This window comes from Palaemon carinicauda, chromosome 4, assembly GCF_036898095.1.
Source record: "Palaemon carinicauda isolate YSFRI2023 chromosome 4, ASM3689809v2, whole genome shotgun sequence".
Lineage (NCBI taxonomy): Eukaryota > Metazoa > Arthropoda > Malacostraca > Decapoda > Palaemonidae > Palaemon > Palaemon carinicauda.
In genome coordinates, this window is record NC_090728.1 from 111,594,066 (window position 1) to 111,609,065 (window position 15,000).

Below are 15,000 nucleotides of genomic sequence, written 5' to 3' on the forward strand. Positions count from 1 at the left end.
CTTCCCACAGCATCACATTTCTGAAATCAATACAGCTTCTTTGCCAAGAGTGAAAGTTAAAAGTAGGAGGTCTTTTCTTCTTAGGAAGTTCGGCCATTTTCTTTCGCAGTTCTAGTTTTTCACACCTTCCAAGAAGGACGGAGTCTCGCATGTCTGCACCGCAAGTGAAAGTCTTGAAACCCAAATTGCAACTTATTGGCAACTTGGTAACTTAGGTTTCGGTTCCGCCAATAACTTTCAAGATCCGCATTAGCAAACATTATTTTCTTCTTGAGATGCCAAATGGTGATATGATACAGAGTCTAACGTCTGACTTTCACCAAATACTTTCTTTGTTTTTCTTTCTACAGATACATACATGAAATCATTTTTTTTTTTTTTTAGCCATCATTTTTGTTAAGATTAAACAAACAGGTGTCTTTTATCGCACATATCCTTTCTCCGAGAACTTCCAAATGACTGACTTTTTTCTAACATGTTTTGTTACATTCTTTTCGATATTTAAAAATATATATTCTAAGTTTTTTTTTATTAAAGTGTAGATGATAAAAAAAATATATATAAAGTGTTCCTGGAGGAAAAATACAAAAAGCCATGAAATACTAATCCATTGTATATGTTTTTTCTTTAACTGTGTAATACAACACAAAGTTTTCTATTGTAAGACTCTTCAACAATTTCGAACTGTAGTGTGAGAACGTATTTAATAGAAGGAATAGGAGAAGTCTTTGTCCTGTAATATAAAATCATGAGAAATGGACTTTGCTATTAGTATTTAATGACCTTCAAGAGGCCAAATGGAAATTTGATACTGTCTCTAACGTAAATATAACGAGGGCTTTCTATGTAAGTTTTCGAGATACTATTTCCGTTTTTTTATAGATAAAAACAGATGTATAAAAAATATGAACATAAATATAATTATCTTTTTTTACCAATCATTCTAAGATTATTCAGCAGTCCTGACTATTTCTTTTCATATGCTACGCTATGATGAACATGATTTGAATGCAAGTTGAATTCTCCCTGATATTCTAATTTCTACATGGTAAATCAAAACATTATATTAATCAAATCTGGAAGTTCTTGAAAATAATTTTCTTATTTTTTCCGGTTATTTATTTTTTATCTTTTATTACCGATAATTTGTTTTTTTCTGTACAATTTCAGGCGGAAACTTAATCATTCTTCAAAACTTGAACCAATCTTCTAATAAGCTTCATTTGAGTGTTTATTATCTGTTCTGTTATATTTTGCTGCATAGTTATAAAATGAATATCACTCTGACGGACTTCCTTTGGTTCACAATTAACTCTGGAGTTTGTTGTAGTTGCTTACTAAACGCCCACGCACACACACACACACACACACACACACGCACATACAACCACAGACATTTTGCAATATAAAGCAACTTGAACGCTCTTTATTAAAGGGTTACATTGTCCACTCTATCATTTCATATCAGTACGATTGTGTGAAATTGCTTTCGTGGGTGATGTCCCGTGAAGTTATGGGAATTCATTATTTGATGTTATAATAGAAATTATATGTATATTGTAATGAATTTCCGTTTTTCCTTGATGTTAACCTTTTTCTATTTTTAGTTGACACTCGTGATCGAACAATTATTATATGCGTCAATGGTTACCGTAGGATAAATACAACCATTAGTACAATCAAAAGTATATTACTCCCTTCTCACTATAAAGAATAGCACAATATTACAATGCTTTAAATTAAGAAACAAGTATTCACCACCAAAGGTTAAGGAGCTCTCCACTTACCGAAGCATAGAAAGCTGTTAAGTCAGTTTTCCCAAGGATCAACAATAAAAATAACAAGTAATTTTACAATAATTCACTAGCGGTGCTAGGAAAACAAGGACTAAAATATAAGTCTGGAGACATAACCAAACAACAGATGGCGGTTGTGGAGGCTTAATATAAAGGTAACAATTAGAAATATGTTAGGACATTACATTCCTCCCCTTTTAAGAGTAAAATTACTATCCAAGACTATTTCAAGAATATAACAAAAAATTGAGATTTATACAATTCAAAATAATATTTCTCAACTCCTATGGAGCCGAAGTTGACGCGATAGGGCATCGGCGATGGTGTTCCGTGATCCCGAGATTTTCCTCACTTCGATGTTAAATGAGGAGAGAATGTAGGACCATCTGAGAAGTTTCTGGTTGGTGAACTTCGCACGGTGGAGGAAACTCAGCGGCATGTGGTCAGAGTAGACAACAACATTGTCTAGGCCTTCCAGATACGGACGGAAATTCAGCACAGTGTTGATTATACTGAATAATTCTTTTTCTACTGTAGCCCATCTGAGTTGTGACCCTTTGAAGAATCCAGAATGATAGGCTTTGGGCAAGAGTCTCTCCAACAGTGGCAAGGAAACAGCACCATCACTCGCAATTTCCTGTAGAAGAACACCACCAAAACCGATGTTGCTGGCATCTACCTGAAGGAAAAAAGGTTTGGTGAAGTCAGGAGCTTGTAGAAGTGGCTTGGAAACCATAAATAGTTTTAGCTGATCAAAGGCCCTGTTATGATTACATGTCCACTTAAAAGGTACTTTGGTTGAAGTTAGAGCAAAAAGTGGAGCAGTGATTGTTGAAAAATTAGGGCAAAATCGGGAATAGTATGATACCATGCCTAGAAATGTCTTAAGCTCTTTCCTATTCCTTGGTTCTGGATATTCCTGGATGGCACCAATGTTCACATCCTTAGGAACAATAGTGCCACTGCCTATGATGTGACCAAGATAAGTTACCCGACCTTTACCAAAGGAGCTCTTTGCAAGGTTGATGGTCAAGTTTGCCTCTCTTAATCTTTTGAAGAGGGAAGTTAGTATTCTCAGGTGTTCTTCCCTGGTAGTGGTTGCTACGACAATGTCGTCCAGGTACACATGTACATGGGGGAGACCCCTGATGATGTCTTGCTTAGTCCTCTGAAATGTAGCTGGGGCATTGGTTAGGCCAAATGGTAATACATTATATTCAAATAAAACAAAAGGAGTGATGAATGCTGAAGCTTTTTTGGCCCTTTCGGTTAGCTTAATCTGGTAGTAGCCTTTCAGAAGGTCTATTTGAGTTAAATATTTGGCATTACTGACAGAATCTATTATATCAGTTATTCTGGGCAACGGGTAAGAGTCTTTTACAGTCTTTAAATTAAGTTTTCTATAATCAGTACACAAACGGTAGGTATTGTTGGCTTTCCTTACCAGAATGCATGGAGAAGCCCATGGGGATGTACTGGGCTTAGCGAGGTTATGTTCCAGCAGGTATTCCACTTCCTGTTTCAAGATAGGCAGATGGCGATGAGATACCCTGTAAAAAGATTGTCTGATGGGGTTTGTATTAGGTTCTAGTACTAAATCATGCTTTACTTTGGTGCAACTTCCAGGCCTATCTGAACAAATTGATGCATACTTGCTAATGAGTATACTCAAGTCTTTCTTTTGATTTGGTGAACAGTCTAGGAACTGTGGAAGGGACTTTAGAATTTCCGAATTGTTCATGTCCTTCCAAGACAAAGTCGACTTCACACTGAAATCAGTCTCGTCATCCTCGTGGCTCACGTCTGTACCAACCTTGGTACGAGTCTGCACCTCGTTCTGCATCTCATTCTGTGACCTGTGATTAAGAGGCGTTAGTGACAAACTCTGCTTGGCATATTTAAAGTCATGAATTACATGATTAACTATACCTGTGGTAGATTCATGATAGGGTTTTATCAAGTTCACATGTACAAGCTGAGTTGGCTTACGTCTGTCAGGAGTTGCAATAACATAGTTTGTTTTTGTGGTCCGCCTGATAATCTTATAAGGTCCCATGAATTTCTCTCTCAAGGGAGAGCCAGGTACGCAGCGATATACCAGCACCTTATCTCCACACTTAAACTCTCTTACCTTTGCCTTCTTATCATATCTATCCTTCATAAGCTCTTGAGCATGCTGCAAGTTCTTTCGAGCGAAGGCATGGATATGCAACAACTTCTCCTCCAAGGACTTCAAGTATTGGGGAAGGCTTACCTGATTTTCTTTCCTGGAACCTTTTAGTATCTGTTCTTTTATCATGCTGAGGTTTGACCTGGGTCTTCGTCCAAACATCATCTCGAATGGAGAAACTCCTGTAGTCTCATTTGGTACGCTCCGAAGTATGTACAGAAGTAAGTCTATGTCTTCATCCCATTCCTTCTCCGTTTCCATTCCATAGCGTCGTAGCAAATTCTTAAGAGTCTGATGAACTCTCTCTAAGGCCCCATTGGACTGAGGATGATAGGCTGAAGAGAGAACATTAAAGATATTAAATTGATGGAGAGCACTCTGGAACAAAGTACTGGTAAAGTTGGTACCTCTATCGCATTGAAGTTCCCTAGGAAAACCAAACAATGTAAAAACTTTAACCCTGGATAGGTACGGTCCTCGGACACCCCTTTAAGGGTATACTCGGACGCGAACGACCCCGACGCCAAAAAAAATTCTTGAAAAATCAGTTTTTGCAGTAACCTCCTTTTTTCTTTTGCCAAAAAAAACTTCAATGAATGCTTAAAACAACTGTATAGATAAATACTACTCATCTGCAGAAAAACTATTTATTATAAATATTTTAAAAAATTAAGTAGAAAAAAAAAAGACCTGACATAAAAATTCTTAAAAAAAAAGTTTATACATATATACACAAATCCTTTTAGGAATTGATTCTTGAATGTTTAGGACACATCTTGATGTATTTTGGATGAAGTCAGACCCATGGAGGTGAAGATCTGAAATGAGAAAAAAAGGGTAACTTTTTTTGGCCAAAAAAATTTGTCCAAATTTCATGAATTTTTTTGGGTACCCAAATGAAATAGGAAGTGGCTAATTTTTTTAGGGAATAAACATATGTTATCCTAAAATAGAAATATGTAAAAAAATCTTCATTATTTTGTAAATTACATTTATATCAGGGGCCATATATAAAGGTAATTTTTTGAGTACTTAGAAATTCCGTAAAAAAATACATATATTTAATATATAATATGATATTTATGCAGGTAAAAATATACCACAATATCACAAATTCTATAGGGAACAAGAATATATATAGATAGGGCAGCTTACGCTTCGGATATGTCCACAAAATGGCCGCCAACCACACTGACTCAGACTCCCTAATCTGCCACTTGAAATGTAGGAAGGGTATGTCAATTTCAAGGTGTTATTTACTAATCTAATTATTATTGGATATGCATAAAAATTGTATGGTGGGTTGCTGGATAATTGTCGATTATTTTACGACTATAAAATTAAAATTCTGACCCAAAAAAATTTTTTTGAAGGGAAATAAAATCGAAAAAAAAAATGTAAAACAATATTTTAGCTAAAAAAATTTGATGATATTCAATCAAAAAAAAAGTAAACAAAATTTTCCGACAAATAAACATCTAGAGGAATCATTACTCTGTGATAGTTCCTTAGTACGTAGTAATTTTGAAAGAATTGGGAAAAAACGAAAAAATGGCAATCACCGGAAAATCGAACACATACCTATATATACGCCATATCTGGCTAAAAAAAAGATAGGCATGGGTAGCCAGATCATCTAGAAACACTTTCCAACACTATAAAAATATAAGTTTTGCGACACTACTTGCCAATTCCTTACGGTAACATGACTAAGCAAAAAAATGCAAAACAAATAAAAAGGGGCACTCGAGGAAAAATGGCTAACATTCTAATATACGGCATTTCAGAAAAAAAAAAATTCAGCCACGTGCTAGGCAAACCATCAAGGCACATTTTCCGACAAATAAACATCTAAATGAATAATTACTCTGTGATAGTTCCTTAGTACGTAGTAATTTTGAAAGAAATGGGAAAAAACGAAAAAATGGCAATCACAGGAAAATCGAACACATACCTATATATACGCCATATCTGGCTAAAAAAAGAAGATAGGCATGGGTAGCCAGATCATCTAGAAACACTTTCCAACACTATAAAATTATAAGTTTTGCGACACTACTTGCCAATTCCTTACGGTAACATGACTAAGCAAAAAAATGCAAAACAAATAAAAAGGGGCACTCGTGGAAAAATGGCCATTCTAATATACGGCATTTCAGAAAAAAAAAATTTCAGCCACGTGCTAGCCAAACCATCAAGGCATATTTTCCGACAAATAAACATATAAATGAAATATTACTCTGTGATAGTTCCTTAGTACGTAGTAATTTTGAAAGAAATGGGAAAAAACGAAAAAATGGCAATCACAGGAAAATCGAACACATACTTATATATACGCCATATCTGGCTAAAAAAAAAATAGGCATGGGTAGCCAGATCATCTAGAAACACTTTCCAACACTATAAAAATATAAGTTTTGCGACACTACTTGCCAATTCCTTACGGTAACATGACTAAGCAAAAAAATGCAAAACAAATAATAAGGGGCACTCGCGGAAAAATGCCCAACATTCTAATATACGGCATCTCAGATAAAAAAAAAGACATGCACGTGTTAGCCCAACCATCAAGGCACACTTTCTAACACAAAAACATGAAAAAAAATCAATAATATACGGCAATTCCTTACTACGTAGTAAATTTTTACAAATATTGAAAAAAAAACAGAAATTGGCAACCGCAGTTAAATACCCAATATACCAATAACTACGTCGTATCTGACAAAAACAAAATCACGCATGGGTACCCAGATCATCTAGACACACTTTCCAACACTAAAAAAGCAAAAGTTTTACGACACTATTTCGCAATATCTTACGGAAAAATGACTTGGCAAAAAAATGAAAAAAAATGAAAAAGGGACACTCGCGGTAAAATGCCCGACATTCTAATATACGACATCTCAGATAAAAAAAAAGACATGCACGTGTTAGCCCAACCATCAAGGCACACTTTCTAACACATAAACATGAAAAAAAAATGAATAATATACGGCAATTCCTTACTACGTAGTAATTTTTACAAATATTGAAAAAAAAACAGAAATTGGTAACCGCAGTTAAATACCCAATATACCAATAACTACGTCGTATCTGACAAAAACAAAGTCATGCATGGGTAGCCAGATCATCTAGACACACTTTCCAACACTAAACAAGCAAAAGTTTTACGACACTATTTGGCAATATCTTACGGAAAAATGACTTGGCAAAAAAATGAAAAAAAATGAAAAAGGGGCACTCGCGGTAAAATGGTCCTCGTGGTGATGAACGACATTTTAACTAAAAAAAAAAACATGCACATGGTAGCCAAACAATCCACCAAGACTTTCCACAACTGATAACCTATACAAGTTGCACCATTCTACGACAATTTCATAATACGTAATAACTTTGATAATTATGCAAACTACCCTAGAAGGGTAAACTCGGACGCGAACGACCCCGACGCGTCTCAGAAATCGGGGAAGGAGTACAGCTACAGCAATGCACATCTGGACACTACTAGAGCGTGTAGGGGAGACACCTCCTGCAGGTCGATCACCCACAAATTCAGTCACGGGGGTGAGTCACGTGAGAAAAACCTGTTTTTTTTTGACGCTCGGGGTCGCAAACGACCCACCGTACCTATCCAGGGTTAATCAGTTGTTGGATAATGTTTCTAGCAGAGATATTTTTAAGTGGAAATGCTAGAGGGAACCTGGTAGTGGGGCAAAGAACACTTAGTATATATTCATTACGCCGGCTAGTTTTTGGCAAAGGCCCAACACAATCTATAATTATTTTATCAAAAAGTGTACTAGGGACCACAATGGGCACTAGAGGGGCTGGTGGTATCTTTTCATTAGGTCTTCCAGTAACTTGGCACACATGACACCTCTCTACGAAACTCTTTACTTCCATCTTCATTCTGGGCCAGTAGAAATCTTCTAGGAGGCGCCTGTATGTCTTCGTGATGCCTAGATGACTCTCAGCAGAGTGGGCTAATTTCATGATTGAAGATCGGAGGCTGCCAGGTACAACCAGTTGATGACATTCGCGCCACGAGTCTTTCTCAGTCAGTGTAGGAGACCTGTAATGACGCATGAGGATATTATTCTCTAGATAAAATAAGGGTAACTTATGGCTCTTATCCGAGGGATTTTCAACCTTATTGAAGCATTCCTTAAGGCTATCATCTGATCTCTGAAGATTGACGAATTCATCATGATGGAGACCAACCAAGTCTGGTAAGGAGTTGGAGGTGTCGTCATCAGTGGGAGCTCCAATTGCAGCTTTAGTAGCAGCAGAACGAGTGGTGGCTTGGCAAGGTAGAACTTCCTGTTGGTTCTGCTCATTTTCTATAACACACCCTGGTTGAGAAATAATGAGATTAGGTAAGACAGTTCCTTCAGCTAAATCATTTCCTAACAGAATATCAGCTTTCTCACAAGGCAATTCTCTATCCAGTAAGGCTACTTCGGTTCTTCCAGTAAAGTAAGGGCAATCTATATGCATATTAACCAGAGGTAACACTAATTTACTGGATAAATCAGTGATGGTAACATATTTATTAGTAGGCTGAGTCAGAGGTTTCAATTTACCACTTACTATAGTTTGTGACGATCCTGTGTCCCTTAGCAACTTTACAGGGTAATTATTGACAGTACCAGAGCAAAGGAAATCAGAGAAGTCATTTGTGACTTTAGAACAATGGAGAGCAATCCTTCTTTGGTTTTTGCTCTGAGTAGTCTCTGGTCTGTTCCCTGCTGTTTGCTGAGAAGGCTGCATAACCTTAGAAAATTGACATCGGGGGTTAGGACAGTCTTTAATGGCATATGCCTTCTGTTTACAGAAGGAACAATAAATATTTATACTTGCCTGATCTGTAGAGTTATGTTTCTTTACCTTATGGATGAGGTGATATTCATCAGCAAGAAGAGCCGCCTTCTTCCCCTCCTTCTCCTGCCGTTCTCTGATGTACATAGAAATGTTGGAAGGAATTCTCCTCAAAAACTCCTCTAGTACCATTAAGTTCTGTAATTGTTCAAAGGTAGTTATGTTTTCAGATTCTAGCCATTTTCTAAACTGTTTTAATTTGACCTGAAACAATTCCAAATAAGTTTGGGTGGTTCCTTTGATGGAGTTCCTGAACATTTGCCTATACCCTTCAGCTGTAATGGTATAGGCATCAAGGACAGCTTTCTTTAGGACATAGTAATCTCGTTCCTCTAACATTTGCGAAGCTATATGAGCAGCCTTGCCTTTCAGTGCACTCCGAATGAGTAGAACATATTGTTCTTCTGGCCAATGCAAGGTTGTGGCTGTGTCCTCAAAAATACCAAAGAACACGTCTGGTTCTTTTTCATCAAACGGTGGTAGTAGTTTAAGAGCCTTAGTGAGGGAAAAACATTCGCCAAGCTCTCTCTCTTTGCCTTTCTCGTTCAACCTGATACTGGCCAGTTGTCTCTCCATTTGTATCTTTTCTTCTCTTTCCCGTCGTTCCAAGGCTATCATCCTTTCTTTCTGCTCGTATTCAGCTTGATGAGTTGCCTTTTTCTCTCTCTCCAATTCAAGCTGCAACTTGAGCTTCACTAATTCTGGATCCTCTATAGCCTTAGCTTCACCTCTCCCTAACGTAAGGGGCCCAAGGGGAGCAGTTTCTTCTGATGAAACGGAAGCTTTGGCTACCAGGAAATCCAAAACTCTACCCAGCAGTTCCGCTTTCACCATGGAGGGCAATACAGGAATCCCTGCTTGTTCAGCAATCTTTCGCAAGTCATTTTTCTTGGCATCTCTCAACGATAAGAGGTGCCCCCGAGGGTCCTCAAAAAACTTCCCTGCATTGAAAGACATGGTGGATCATAAAAAGCACTTTTGGTCCACTACGAGCACTTTGTCACTGTCACCGAATCACTATCGCTAAAACACTGAATCACCAATGGCTAAACCGCAGAATTATTAAATTTCTATCCCTTCATGGTCTATTCACCGAATCACTTAAGTACTAGGGCAATAAATCACCGAATCACTAACACGTCACTAAATCACCGAATCAATAACACGTCACAAAATCACCGAATCACTAACACGTCACTAAATCACCGAATCAATAACACGTCACTAAATCACCGAATCAATAACACTATGTCAATAAATCACTAACACTTACTGTCACGGGTATGAATATGTTAACACTTTAAAGAAATATACACTAATAGTCAATAAAGATTTCACCGAACTGCCACTTAACGTTACCTTAACGAAATCATAAACAAAAAAAGTCACTAAGTTTTTCGAAATTATGACTAACAACGCACGATGCACTAGTTAACGTCACTTTTCACAAAAATTCACTTAAATATACAAGAACCACTTAACACACACTGGAGGTTACACAACGTCACTTTCACTAAACTATCACTTTGCTATGTAAAATACACTAAGGAACGCACACTGAGGTTATACAAAATCAATTTCATGAAACTCACTTAAAGCACTAGGAAAACGCGTTCCTGGGTTCTCGTATTCTGTAAAAGAGGGACAGTAATCCCTGAGGGAAATTAATCCCTGAATGATGAGAGGGGATGGTTACCCTAAGTGTTCCAATATGACTGGGGTGACTAAAGAACGCAATAGCGACAGTCGGCAATGTCAAGGCAACAGAACGGCGACTAAGTACCGATTCCTTGCACTGCACTTCCTCCAAACAATCGGCAAGAGGGGATGGGTACCCTATGAAGGAAATTAATCCAGAAGCATTCTAATACGTCTGGGGTGACTAAGGAACGCAAAAAAAGAGATAGTCGGCAACGTCAAGGCAACAGAACGGAGACTAAGTACCGATTCCTTGCGCTGCACTTCCTCCAAACTATCAATAATACTTGCGATGACGTATACAATACGGCACCTTCATCGTAGAAGGGAGAGCTCAACAACGGTAGAGGTATATCCATTGATTGTACACTAACGGAAATTCACTAAATTCGATCACTATACTAACGAGCTTAAATGACTTCATTTCACTTCACTTCACTTCACTTCATTTCACTTCATATCCCGGTCAGGCCCCCACTGTAATGAATTTCCGTTTTTCCTTGATGTTAACCTTTTTCTATTTTTAGTTGACACTCGTGATCGAACAATTATTATATGCCTCAATGGTTACCGTAGGATAAATACAACCATTAGTACAATCAAAAGTATATTACTCCCTTCTCACTATAAAGAATAGCACAATATTACAATGCTTTAAATTAAGAAACAAGTATTCACCACCAAAGGTTAAGGAGCTCTCCACTTACCGAAGCATGGAAAGCTGTTAAGTCAGTTTTCCCAAGGATCAACAATAAAAATAACAAGTAATTTTACAATAATTCACTAGCGGTGCTAGGAAAACAAGGACTAAAATATAAGTCTGGAGACATAACCAAACAACAGATGGCGGTTGTGGAGGCTTAATATAAAGGTAACAATTAGAAATATGTTAGGACATTACAATATATATATATATATATATATATATATATATATATATATATATATATATATATATATATATATATGTATATATATATGTATATATGCAAATAAATGCTCAGATACATTATTAAATTATATTATTATTGTTATCATAATTATTATTATTATTGTTATTATTATTATTATTATTATTATTTCTAGGAAGAAGGATTGTTTCCAAGCAGGTTTCATTGCAGATTATAGCTGCCTCCTTGGCATTAATTTTGTAGTTGAGCTATTTGGTTACTCTAATTTTCCTTTTTCCAACAGTACAGCATGCTACTAGTGGCTTTGCTATGTTGGGAGCAAAATACATAGAAATAATTCTAAGATTATACTAAAAGTTTACTAGAAGTTAACTTGTCAAATACAGGGTGGAAAAGAGTCGGCTGCAACGTGTTTTGAGAGGATGCATAGTGTTTCCCCTCATCTTCGGGCTAGAAGTGGAATAATGTAAGCTGAGCTGACTATAATTATGCAGGTCGGTGGGGTAGTCAATCCAGGCACTGATAGTTAATTGATTCCCGTGAACGGAGGCAATACAGCGTCAAAGATGGAGCAGCTCTCCCATCGCCGGAAGGGGATCTGTCACAGTCAGGGTGCTGCTACACTCACAGTTGTCAGATTTAGACAGGATCTGAATAATGCTGGGCTGGACTCCTAGTTTCGGGTGCTGATTGGTTGAGACGCTCCCTGAGCAAGGTTCTATGTCAGGCAAGTTGTTCTGCCACTCAACTCCCAGGTCCAATGAGTCCCGAACTGTTTCCTGATTGGATGAGGGTCTTGCTGGGAGAGTCTCAGTCAGAGGTAGGTTGTCAGGTCGCTGATCGTCTTGATACTCGTCAATGTTGGTGAGAGATTGGTTGGTGTTCTATTGGTAGGAGGGGAACACTTATTGTATAGTATTGAAGTTTGGCTTTTCCTGATGTATGAGCAGCTCCTCCATGATTCTTAGTCCTCTGCTGTCTGGGGCTTTGCAGATGATCGTGTTATTGCTAGTGATGTCTTCTCTTTTTATGTTTTTGTTGTGAACCAGGAGTTGGTGTATCTTAATAGTATCCTGCTGAACATGACAGGACAAACATTTGGAAAGTCTCATCATCGTCATTCCAATATAGTAACCACGCCATCCATCGACTGGGCATTGGTAGGAATAGATAACATTAGACTTCTTCAGAAAGTCCTACACAGAGGGGCCGGTTTGTTCTTCATAACGAGGGATTTAGTCCTTGTTGTTTGATAATAGATCATCAAGTTAATCTCAGTTTCTACTAGTGTGGCCGTGACGTTACTCCTGATAACCTCCTTCATAGCCCTTGCAGTACAGTTTGACTTTTACAAAGGTATCGTCAATGTAGCGTACATATATTTCAGGTCGATCTACCTGTGAAAAAACTCCTTGACGACTCTATGTAAAAGCTGGCAAAGATGATGCCAAGAGGAGAGCCCAGTGCCACACCATCCTTTTGTATGTGCATGTGCTAGCAATGGGTAGTGAAAGGGTCTTTCTTCACACATATTTCCAGGAGTGTGCAGTAGATATGTTCAAGAAAGGTGAGTGGAATGGTCGAATCATCCCTACAGACCCAATCCAGGATAAGCTGGACTCCACATCAAGAGTGGAGATGATTCTTTCACTGGAATGCCCATTGATGTTCATAAGGAACATAAGGGGTCCGTGAGGACCTCCCAAAGCAGGAGGGGCTGAAGGGCGTTGGTAGTACGGAGGGTGCCTTTTTCTTGATAGTAAAAGAATGGAGTCGGTCAGCAATTTAACTTTTAGCCTTATGCCGTTGGTCTTGGGTGAGATAGGAAGTGACAGTTCAGTACTAGCTTCAGTATCTCATCCTGGGTCAGCAAAGGGGAGAAAGTTGAAATATTGATTTAGTCCTGTAACTTTTCTGGTATGTGAAAATGGCTGCCATTGATGGAAATCAGTATTTTAGAGATTGTTTTAATTTTCCGCGCCCAGCCATGATCCTAGAGTGACTGGGGTGTGTGGAAAATATTGTATGGGTAGGGGAGGTCCTGGGGGTGGTTGACTTCATCGTCACCGTCGTTCAGTGTCGGATTCTTCTTCTTTTATATGCTCCTCAAATACCAAGTCCTTGAGAGATTCTCCAAATGGCTGTTCACTCCTCATTCACGAGGAGTGACTGACACTCTCCCCGTGAGCACCTCAGCCAATCAAGAAGCAGCTTGGGGCTCACTAGACCTGGGAGCTGAGTGAAAGAACAGCTTGCCTGATGCTGAGCCCCACTTTGGAAGCATCTCGCCCAATCAGCGCCCAGCAATGGGAGCCCAGCCCAGCATTAACCAGACTCCGTCTAACTCCGACAACTGTGAGCGTAACTACAGCCTGACTGTAATGGATTCCCACCTGGCAAGTGCTTCAGCTAATCGGAAAACTGCTCTGCCCCCGACTTGGTACCGCCTCACAGAGATCAATCAACGACATCATCCAGGCTGACATCAACGCAGCCTTCAATGCTGTCCAATTTCAGCTCATCACTGTGGATTTTATGCCTGGTTACCTCTATTGGAATGTGAAAACTCATAAAGTAGGGAACCCACTCCTCCCTATCATTAGCCAGTGCCCAACTCTGATGTACCAGCCTGCTAAGAGGCTCAAAGTCTCCTGACCCTTTATGTTCCTTGCAAGTACAGCATGGCTTCTTTTACGGAGTTCCTGATGAACATCAAAGGGCATTCCAGTAAAAGAGTCTTCACTTCTCTTGATGTGGAGTCACTTTTCACGAATGTTCCTGTAGACAAGACCATCCAGGTTATCCTGGATTGGGTCTACAGTATAGGGATGATGCGACCCCTCCACTTAACATTCCTAAAAATGTACGAAGAAGGCCCCTTTCACTACCCATCGTGGGCACATGTACATACAAAAGGATGGTGTGGTGATGGGCTCTCCTCTAGGTGTCCTCTTCACCAACTTTAAAAGGAAATAGTTGAGGAGCGAAATTTTCCCGTGTAGAAAACCCAGAAATATATGTCTGCTACATCGACAATACCTTTGTAAAAGCCCCCTCTTCTGACTACATATGCGAACTTCGCAAGACTTTTGAGTTGTGAGGCTCCCTTAGATTTATGCTAGAGCATCATGACAACGGCCACCTTTCCATCTCGGATGTCCTGGTCTTGACTGCTAAGCATGGATTCAATACCGCTGTCTACACGAAACTCATGATTTTATGCCTTTGCTTGAATGGTGGATTTGAATATCCAATTAGGTACAAGACCTCTACCACGGGAGCCTATGTTCGTCAGGCCCTCTCCCATTGTTTTTCCTGGACAGACATCCACAAGAAACTGGATAGGATTACCCAGGTTCTTGTGAACAATGACTACTCTAACAGGCAGGACAACCAAGACGCTAAATGTGCTATTGATGATTGGTATGAGACTGAGCCCAGCAGTACTTCGAAAGTAATCATGTACTACAAGGGCTTTATGCACAAGCAGTACCAGGAAGATGAGAAGGCTATGAAGGAGATTATTAGGAACAATGTCACGACCACA